Consider the following 10,493-nt stretch of genomic DNA (forward strand, 5'->3'; position numbering starts at 1 on the left):
TGTATGTTTGGATCTGGATCTAAGTATCGTCAAAGTTACAACTCAATGACCAGCTCCTTAGCAGAACATTCATGGCTGTTGGGCTTCAAATTTGAATTTGACAGTTGAATCAAAAGTCTCCTGAGAACAACTGTTTCTGTAACATTTCTGCTGCCTGCTCCTAGAGCCCCCAGAGATCCTAGCCTTGCTCAGTAGTCAATAGGTCATCTGAATAACCAAGATGTATCTATGCTTAACCTGAGGATCTGTAACTCTTGCCCCACACCTTCCGGGTGGATGTGATAATTAACTTGTCTGTCCAATCCATTGTTGTGATTGTAAGGTATTTCTATGAAGTACCTACCATACTTGTGGGCAATGTTAATACATAAATAAAAACCTTTGAGGGAGGCAAAAGGGGGTAGGGATTTCAATCCTCCACGTGCTCCTTTTTCGTGGAGCTCCTGGGGGAGTTTCTGGCTATCCTCTCCCAACCACCTTCTGAGGTCTGCTAGGTCAGACTATTGCCACACAAATCCTATGCAGTTTCTGAAGAATAGTAATCGTCACACAATACCACTCACATGGCAACAGGGAACCTTTACTGCCAGCTACAATACAAAAGCCCTTTGCAGTGTCCTACCACAGCTGGGAGGTGGTATCACTAACAGGGAGAGGGCTCAGAGCCTGTGCGGAGAAGGGACGCAAGAGAGACCAGTGTGGTAAGGGAAGAATGCACATGGGACAGCTTCCAAATGTGGAAGATTGAATCTAACCCACAGGTTTGGATGTTGAATCCTGACTCATGAGATCTAGTCCTGAATATCTCCCAATTTCAGAATCTTGATTTGGGCCCATCTCTGAATGAGATGCATAAATACAGAAACATATATTCCAGACAAAAGATTCTCAGAGTTTTGCACAATGTGGACCATATCTTCATGAAAAGGACTATCCTCTTCCCCATTCTTGATTGTGTGGGCCACCTCTCTCTCATCTGTGCCTTCTGGCAATCACAGCAATTGCTTCCATGGAAAAGTAGTATTAGGGAAATATTTAGTGTACTTTTAGCTTCTTTTAATATAATTTAGCAGATGGAAACAATGAGGAGAGCCAGGATCATGTGATCAAGCAACTCTCCACAGACTATTGGCGGATTCGCCATCACATGAAGTCTTTATATCAAATTGGGATATCTTCCTGATACAGATGCTCTAGCTCAACCAGAAGTTATGATCTTGATGCAGGAATTACTTGGTGAAATTCTATGACCTCTATTAAAATCTATGAATTCAAAACAACACTTTTGGAACTTCTATGTTAGGCATGCATTCGATATAATTGAAAAGAGCAGGAGGAGGCAGCCAAATTTATTAAAAGCAGTCTCACTTCCACATGCAGGTAGATGGTAGGGAAATCGTAGCCATCTTGCTGGCTTCAGCCCCATTGACAGTATTAAGAGATGATGGCCATTTTGAATAAGGGAAATTTATGAGTAAGCATCCTTTCAACATGTTTTTATCACAGTCACTGGTGTTGTGATAAAATTGCAAGACTTGGCAATACAGGACTTGTCCCCTTGTCCAAAAACTGCAAAGTCATGGTCATCATTTTCGTTAACATAGCTCCTTAAAGTTATTTTCTAACTCACTTATTTCCTAGTATAGACAAGCCTTTAGAGTCCACCCTGATGCACTCAGAACAGTTATACCAGGCTTTAGAGCACTGGTGTGCCCATGGCCTGACAGCGAGACAGTGTTTACATTGACCATCCGCAGGCACAGCTGTCCACAGCTCCGAGTGGCTGCGGCTCACCATTCTCAGCCAATGGGAGCTGCGGGAAGCGGCATGAGCTGGCTATCACTTCCCGGAGCTCCCACTGGCCAGCAAGGACGAACTGCGGCCTCTGGGAGCTGCAGGTGGCCGTGCCTGCGCATGGCCAATGTAAACACTGTCTCGCGGCCCGCCAGCGGATTACCGTGATGGGCCATGTGTAGCTCTCGGGCCGCAGGTTGCCCACCACTGCTTTAGAGAGAACACAGTCTATTGCTCCCTTAGCTAAATGTAATATTGATGCAACACAAGCTCAAGAGGTAGAGGTGAGTAAACAGGGAGCTCAGTGAATCTCTCCCATCTAGATAATGTATTACTCTAATTTTCTTTATAATTTCAGTTTATTATCACAACACAGTTGGGAGAGAATACAGTAGCAACATATTTCCCAGTGCATCCAGTTTCCTACGTCTCAATTGTTTAGAGCGAATCTCTTTGGGATGGGAGTCTCTTCCTAGTCCATCTATTGTACAGCATCAAGTACATTGTCATCACTAAGTAAATACTGAACAGTGTCAGCGAGTTCTTGCTGTCTTTATGTTATTGCACATTATCTCAAATGCAATCATGTTAACAGTTTTCATCTAGTGCAATGTAACCAATACGTGGCTGAACTAAACATTTTATCACTCAGACACCAAATTGTTGTGTTTTTTTTTTATGGTTGTAATCACAGGAAAAAAAACCAACACCTCAAGCCAAAATTTCATCTGACCTCTTGCATCTTTTTTGACAGATTTGGAGCACATTCACAACATTTATAGAAAAGAAATGGATGTGTTGCTCCTGGAGTAGCAAGAGACTGACAGACTGTTTTAAAATAAATACAATTCAGGGCATGGTAAGCAAAGCCAAAACTTACCTAAATACTTTTCTTCCCTGTGCTTTCCTAGACATGCAGTCACCGCCTTGCAGTTTCTAGATATGGAGTTACAGCACTATTGCAGTGCACAGGATGGCAGGTAGCAAATAAAGCAGAAAACATTTCCATAAATATGTGCAAGCCACAGAAAATATCTTGCAATTTCACTTAAATTCACCGCATGTGAGCTTTCCTGTGCTAAAACTGCAGTAAGCATTATTCAGAACATTGGAGTTACCATCTTTAAGGTTTTAAACCAGAGCACCAAGAAACTTAGTTTCTAGTATAATGATGTAGCTCCCCAAATACTAAACAAATGGCTGATATATACCGATCAATTCCTTTGTATTTTAGGTTCCATATAGAACAGGATTAATTCAGAATTTTCTCCTCTAACTACCATCCTGTAAGGAACATATGGAGTTCCCCACTTCACCGGTGGGTAAATATATACTGATGAGATGCATTTTTTAAAACACATTATCTTCTCTCAGATGCTGTGCCAAATTCTGACATTGGTGACATAGGCCTAATTCCTCCAGACTACTCACATGCACAGAGCTATATGAAAAATCCAAATGATTTTTGCCTATGCTCCAAATGAATTAATTCATCAAAATCAAATACAATAATTGTTGCCCTTGTTTATACATAACAATATCATTAAATGAGGTCTTCTAGCACCATGTAGTCACATCAAAAGTTGCCTTATACAGCGCTATATCAGGTTACCCTATGGTAAATTGCTGTACCAAAGCATACACTGGTTGCTGGCACTTAAGACATACAGGTTGCAGGCAGCCTCCTGTGGGGTCATTTTAATCTAGTAGTTACATGACACTCTGTTGACCAGATGACATTTACAGTCTAATTTAGAGTCAAAGAATCATAGAAGATTAGGGTTGGAAAAGACCTCAGGAGGTCATCTAGTCCAACCCCCTGCTCAAAGCAGGATCAACACCAACTAAATCATCCCATCCAGGGCTTTGTCAAGCTGGGCCTTAAAAACCTCTAAGGATGGAGATTCCACCACCTCCCTAGATAACATGGTCCAACACCCTCATAGTAAAATAGTTTTTTTCTAATATCCAATCTAGACCTCCCACACTCCTTGTTCTGTCATCTGCCATCACTGAGAACAGCCGAGCTCCATCCTCTTTGGAACCCCCCTTCAGGTAGTTGAAGGCTGCTATCAAATCCCCCCTTACTCTTCTCTTCAGACTAAATAAACCCAGTTCCCTCAGTCTCTCCTCGTAAGTCATGTGCCCCAGCCCCCTGATCATTTACCTATGAGTCTCCTCATCAAGAATGTTTACTGACAGTGAAGTTGTTTCAGAAAAGTAATGGAAGAATAAAAGCAGTCAGCATGTGAGATGCAAATGAATTCAGAATAAATATATTTTCAATTAAGTTATGCTGCCTTTCTTCTGATACCATTTCTAAAAGTGAGAGGAATCTAAATATTTATTAAAGAAACAATGGCTCTTAAAGTGCACCTATCGTAACAGTCTTTAAAGAGCCAGGGAAAGAAAGAGTTCTTTAAAGTATGAGTGAGCAATGTTTAATTATTATGACTCTTAATCATGGCCTTAGTATATTTACTAAAAAAGAAAAGGAGTACTTGTGGCAACTTAGAGACTAACCAATGTATTTGAGCATAAGCTTTCGTGAGCTACCGCTCACTTCATCGGATGCATACGGTGGAAAGTACAGAAGATCTTTTTATACACACAAATCATGAAAAAATGGGTGTTTACCACTACAAAAGGTTTTCTCTCCCCCCACCCCACTCTCCTGCTGGTAATAGCTTATCTAAAGTGATCACTTTCCTTACAATGGGTATGATAATCAAGGTAGGCCATTTCCAGCACAAATCCAGGGTTTAACAAGAACATCGGGGGAGGGGAGGTGTGTGGGGGGAAACAAGGGGAAATAGGCTTGAATAGAGACTGGGAGTGGCTAAGTCATTATGCAAGGTAACCTAAGTTAATAGTATCCAATTTGCAAATGAATTCCAATTCAACAGTCTCTCGCTGGAGTCTGGTTTTGAAGTTTTTCTGTTGTAATATCGCAACTTTCATGTCTGTAATCATGTGACCAGAGAGACTGAAGTGTTCTCCGACTGGTTTATGAATGTTATAATTCTTGACATCTGATTTGTGTCCATTTATTCTTTTACGTAGAGACTGTCCAGTTTGACCAATGTACATGGCAGAGGGGCATTGCTGGCACATGATGGCATATATCACATTGGTGGATGTGCAGGTGAACGAGCCTCTGATAGTGTGGCTGATGTTATTAGGCCCTGTGATGGTGTCCCCTGAATAGATATGTGGGCACAGTTGGCAACGGGCTTTGTTGCAAGGATAGGTTTTTTGGTTAGTGGTTCTGTTGTGTGGTATATGGTTGCTGGTGAGTATTTGCTTCAGGTTGGGGGGCTGCCTGTAGGCAAAGACTGGCCTGTCTCCCAAGATTTGTGAGAGTGTTGGGTCATCCTTCAGGATAGGTTGTAGATCCTTAATAATGTGTTGGAGGGGTTTTAGTTGGGGGCTGAAGGTGACGGCTAGTGGCGTTCCGTTATTTTCTTTGTTAGGCCTGTCCTGTAGTAGGTGACTTCTGGGAACTCTTCTGGTTCTGTTTCTTCACTTCCGCAAGTGGGTATTGTAGTTGTAAGAATGCTTGATAGAGATCTTGTAGGGGTTTGTCTCTGTCTGAGGGGTTGGAGCAAATGTGGTTGTATCACAGAGCTTGGCTGTAGACAATGGATCGTGTGGTGTGGTCAGGGTGAAAGCTGGAGGCATGTAGGTAGGGATAGCGGTCAGTAGGTTTCCGGTATAGGGTGGTGTTTATGATGGTTATGATTATGCAAGGTAACCTATTTCCCCTTGTTTTTTCCTACCCCCTCGCACCCCGCAGACGTTCTTGTTAAACCCTGGATTTGTACTGGAAATGGCCCACCTTGATTATCATGCGCATTGTAAGGAGAGTGATCACTTTAGAAAGCTATTACCAGCAGGAGAGTGGGGTGGAGGGAGAGAAAACCTTTTGTAGTGGTAAACACCCATTTTTTCATGGTTTGTGTGTATAAAAAGATCTTCCGTACTTTCCACAGTATGAATCCAATGAAGTGAGCTGTAGCTCACGAAAGCTTTGCTCAAATAAATTGGTTAGTCTCTAAGGTGCCACAAGTACTCCTTTTCTTTTTACTCTGCATTGATTGGCAGAAGTCCCCTTACAAAAAATTAAGCTATTGTAGAGTAAAACAAAAGAAACATCAAAGTGAATTTATTAGTTTGTAAGATTTCCACAATCTGTTCATGGACATTCAGCAAACAGAAAAAGAAGCTAAATTCATTGGGTCATATTATGTACTGTAATTATTTGCTCTATTCTGAGCACTGATATGTATACGCCTTCACTGTGAAATCTACAAATGGAGGGGAGAGGGGGGAATAAAATAAATTACATTTAAAAACCATGCATGTTAATATATCTGGTGCCTGCTGTTTTCCGATGCATTGATTGTGAGGATGTGTATAATGTTAAATCAGCTAAGTAAGCAAATGTCTTAAATTATAAAATATTGTATACTTCATAGATCATTAATTACCGATGTATTGTGATTTACGTGGCATGCCACATTAACAACCATATAGCCATTCCTTATATCAACTTGAGGACAAGAAACCCAACAACCCACCCTCATCCATCTTAATTTGTCTTTCACAAATGTAGGAAATGGGAGCAATAATTAGGGCTGCCATTTCACCATTCTAATAATAATGTGGTTAAAATCTTCATAATTACACCCTTTGTCTCTTTATCTGGTTTCCCTGAATTCTGAAAGCTGTACCATTTTGGTCCCTTGACATTAGACTTGAAATAAATATGCTTGCATCTTGAAACAATTTTTAATAATACAATCTGCTGGAGAAGGAATGTGGTCTTCCAAAAGTAATTATAGACCAAAGCAGTTACATCAGAAAAACGTCAAATGGAAGAGGGAGTGATGCAATGGAAAGAATACAACAGAGTGGACAGCATTAAAAATTAATATTTACCAGCTACACTAGCTAAATTTGTTATGTTATTTGCAGTCCTTTCCATTGTAAATCTACAGGTGCTCCTATAAACCCAAAATAATGTGGCACTGTAAATGATGATTTTTAATAGCATCTTTTGTACTAAGTACAAAATTGTGGGAGAAATATAATATTAAATGTCAAATATCCATAATTGCTTATTATGCAACATGATTTATATCACTTAAGTCAAGGCCAAGTTTTCAAATGTGTCTCTAAAATTATTCACTGAAAAATTGGCTGGTGCACCAGTCTGGACTCTGAACCCGCTACATTTGTACATGCAAATTGGATAATTATGCAGCTAATGAACCTTTTGTATGTGCAAATCTGTTTTGCATGTGTAGAAAGTTTCACAACAAGGTGTGTTATGAGGGTTAATTTGTCTGTAGAACGTTTTGAGAATGTTAGATGAAGAATGCCATATAGACTAAATTTTTCTTATAGTGCTATTTTGTAATTGGTAGCTACTATTTAATATTAAATTAAATAATCTCCCTTCCCCGGTCTCATCTATATACAATATGATGTGCAAGGGTGACTTTATTTCGCCAGGATGATGGTGATCATTTTGCCAAACTGTTGCCATGCAACGGATATAAACAAACTTTGGGGATCCACTTCAGTCCAACAAGCAGGTTTTCTTCAGCCCCTGAGGTGGCCTTGCCAGGTCCCAATAGTCCTAGAATATCATGGTTGGAAGGGACCTCAGGAGGTCATCTAGTCCAACCCCCTGCTCAAAGCAGGACCAAGCCCTAATTTTTGCTCCAGATCCTTAAATGGCCCCCTCAAGGATTGAAATCATAACTCTGGGTTTAGCAGGCCAATGCTCAAACCACTGACCTATCACAGCTGCTTTTCAAACCAATGATGGAGAATTTGCCTGAAGGGATCTTGCTTCCTCTAAATTCTTTTTGGAGGAAAGCATAGACTTTTATGCATTCCATCATAGAAATGGCAGGCAAGTTCTATTTTGAAAATCCAACAAATCCAACAACTCAATTTGTCAGTGTCAGGGCAGGGCAATGGTCTGTCTTCATCTAGCAATAAGAACCCTTCCAGCTCTTAATGGAAATGAATATTAAAACTGTGCATGCAGGAAATATTCTCTTTTAAATTAAAATAAGACTAGTCTTCTAGAAAGTGGTATTTTTAATGATAGTGTATCACAAAATTATTATACATAATGTGCCTTATGCAGTGTTACTGTAGTTGTACTGGCTCCAGGATATTAGAGAGATTAAGGTGGCTGACGTCATTTCTTTTATTGGACCAACTTCTGCTGGTGAAAGAGTAAAGCTTTCAAGCTTACACAGAGCTCTTCTTCAGGTCACCTTGTCTCTGTAATGTGCTTTAGGCAGTTTAAATAGCAATTTATACAACAATTTTATGATCTAATAAATTGTGTGGGACATCTATATATTTTCCCTTCCGGGAAATTTGTTCACAATTCCAGGCAGTTAGAGATTGGCTTATGCCCTGAAGCATGTGGGTTTATATCCCTTACAATTTTTTCATCTTATCTAATGTAACTTATCAAATATCCACTCATTATCCATATAAATGTCTAGTTCCTCACTGAATCCTACTAAGCTGTTGGTCTCAATCTCTCGAGGCAACGGGTTAATTATGGGTTTGTGTTTAAAAAAAGGGGGGGGCGCGAGGGAGTGTTAAGTAAGCAAAGGCTGAGAGTTGCGTCCTAGAAACCTGACCTCTACTCAGAATTTCAATGTTTTTCAGGCCACTTGGATTCCTGGAATGATCCTTGGGAGACCTGTAACTTTGGCCTTTAAAATGGTGCTTTAGTAACAAAGCAACAACATCAGGACCATACCCAAGAAGTATGTGACTCATATAGTCCATATCCTTAAGTGAAGTAAACCTGGAGAAGAATATACCAAAGGAGGACCCAGTCTGGCAGGAACTGCTCGAGCCAATGCTACTTGCAATCTTGCTGAAAGAAGAGACTATAAACAGCAAGTTGCCAACCCTAGTTGTAAAAAGAAAAGGAGTACTAGTGGCACCTTAGAGACTAACCAATTTATTTGAGCATGAGCTTTCGTGAGCTACAGCTCACTTCATCGGTGCATCTGATGAAGTGAGCTATAGCTCACGAAAGCTTATGCTCAAATAAATTGGTTAGTCTCTAAGGTGCCACTAGTACTCCTTTTCTTTTTGTGAATACAGACAACATGGCAGCTACTCTGAACCCTAGTTGTAGTTCTGACCAAAACAGTGTTATTTTGAACTTAATCTTATAATTAAGTAAATACCAGTTCTTCCCCTCATTGAATAGCACCTGATAGATAAATCAGGAATAAAGTCCACATGAGTTACTGTATTTGAAAAATAGCTAAAGATAATTAGTAAAATCATGTTCATAATTCAAGTAAGACATTAACTGAGATGGGAAAGACCTGTAAGCTGGTTGCTATGGAAAAGATTTTTAAATATATTAAAGTTGTCTTAAGATCAGATCAGTCTATGCTTTTCTCTCCAAATCCCCATCTCTGGTAGGATTTTGAAAACTCCTTGGGAGTTAGGATTTTCAAAAGTGGCTAGGCATTTAACTCCCTGCCTGCATCTTTAGGTGCACACATGCCTTTAAAATCTAGCCTCAAAGGATTAATTAGTTTATACATTATCTTTCAAAGTCTTGAACTATCCCATAATAATTATAATGCTAGGATCCAGTGGACCTGGGTTTTGTCAGTTGATATTATTCTGTGGATCACTGGCCGAAGATTCCTGGTTCATTAGAGGCATTTGCACAATTTTCACAAGTAGAGTTTTTGTTATGCTAGAAGTCACCTTTACAAAAAAGGTGCACATGTACGATTATGAGCCCTATACTCCACCGCTGAATCACTGAAGATACCAGTGGGCATAGTGTGCCCCAAGAAGCTTAAAACTGGAAGGGTTAATTCAGGACAGAGAGTGAAGATGTTTTTACCTCAAAGGCTAAGTTTTAACCAGTGGGCATATAGCGTTGATGCATCCAGTATAGAGGGTGAAAGAGAAAAAAAAATACTGAGGTCAATGGGGTCTGGGGAAGAGAAGAAAGGGCACAGGAAATTACAGAAGGGACCAGCAGCAAGGAAAAAATGTCATAAGGTCAAGATTCAAGAGTCATTGCAAGACATTTTTAATGATGAAGTACTGTTTGCAAATTATGAATGAAGCATTTTAGCTATGTGTGCCAGCAGGCTGCAGCAGGAATTCCAAGCTTTTTTAATGTGTGCACATTTTTTGCTTTGGTTTAACAAACTCTCTCTCCCCCAAAATTCTATCCAATGAGCTGTATCCAAGAGGAAAAAGCAGCAAAATTTTAGTCTAGAGGAAACTGCAAAAGACTCACAGATACGACAATCTCATGTTTTCCACATCAGTCCTGGGAAAGTAAGCCTCTAAGTTTTGCATGGGCAGTTCTAGCTCTGGTTTGAATCTTAGCAGAGATGCAGGGTGCATGTTGCACACACCATTAATTCAGCCAATGGAAGAGGGTTTCTGTTACAGGACAAAGTCTACTTGAAAATTGCAGCCACTGGCTAACAGTCACAAAGGCCAGAGAGCTCACAGGCAGAAAAACACTTTCATTCTCATTTCTTTTCAGATGAAACATTAATACATATTGTAAGAAATCCCTGGTCAAGTAGGGGCATCATAATTGCTATTACTCTGCACATCTTGGCCATGAGATGTTAAGAGTGTAAGGAGTGAAATTTCAGATCCTGTTG

The 10,493-nt window shown here is 40.1% G+C and overlaps 1 long non-coding RNA gene across 1 annotated transcript in view; it reads right to left on the reverse strand.

Moving 5' to 3' along the window:
- The window catches only part of LOC311523100, a 30,410-nt gene extending 20,225 nt beyond the window's left edge, over window positions 1–10,185 (reverse strand). The window contains exons 1-2 of the long non-coding RNA XR_014712262.1: window positions 10,115–10,185; window positions 2,675–2,750 (exon numbers count right to left, since the gene is read on the reverse strand). This is a non-coding gene — a long non-coding RNA (uncharacterized lncRNA). The remainder of the gene's footprint in view (window positions 1–2,674; window positions 2,751–10,114) is intronic.
- Window positions 10,186–10,493: the final 308 nt, after the last annotated feature.

The sequence above is a fragment of the Lepidochelys olivacea genome (genome assembly GCF_965140295.1).
Source record: "Lepidochelys olivacea isolate rLepOli2 genome assembly, chromosome: 7".
Taxonomy (NCBI): Eukaryota; Metazoa; Chordata; order Testudines; family Cheloniidae; genus Lepidochelys; species Lepidochelys olivacea.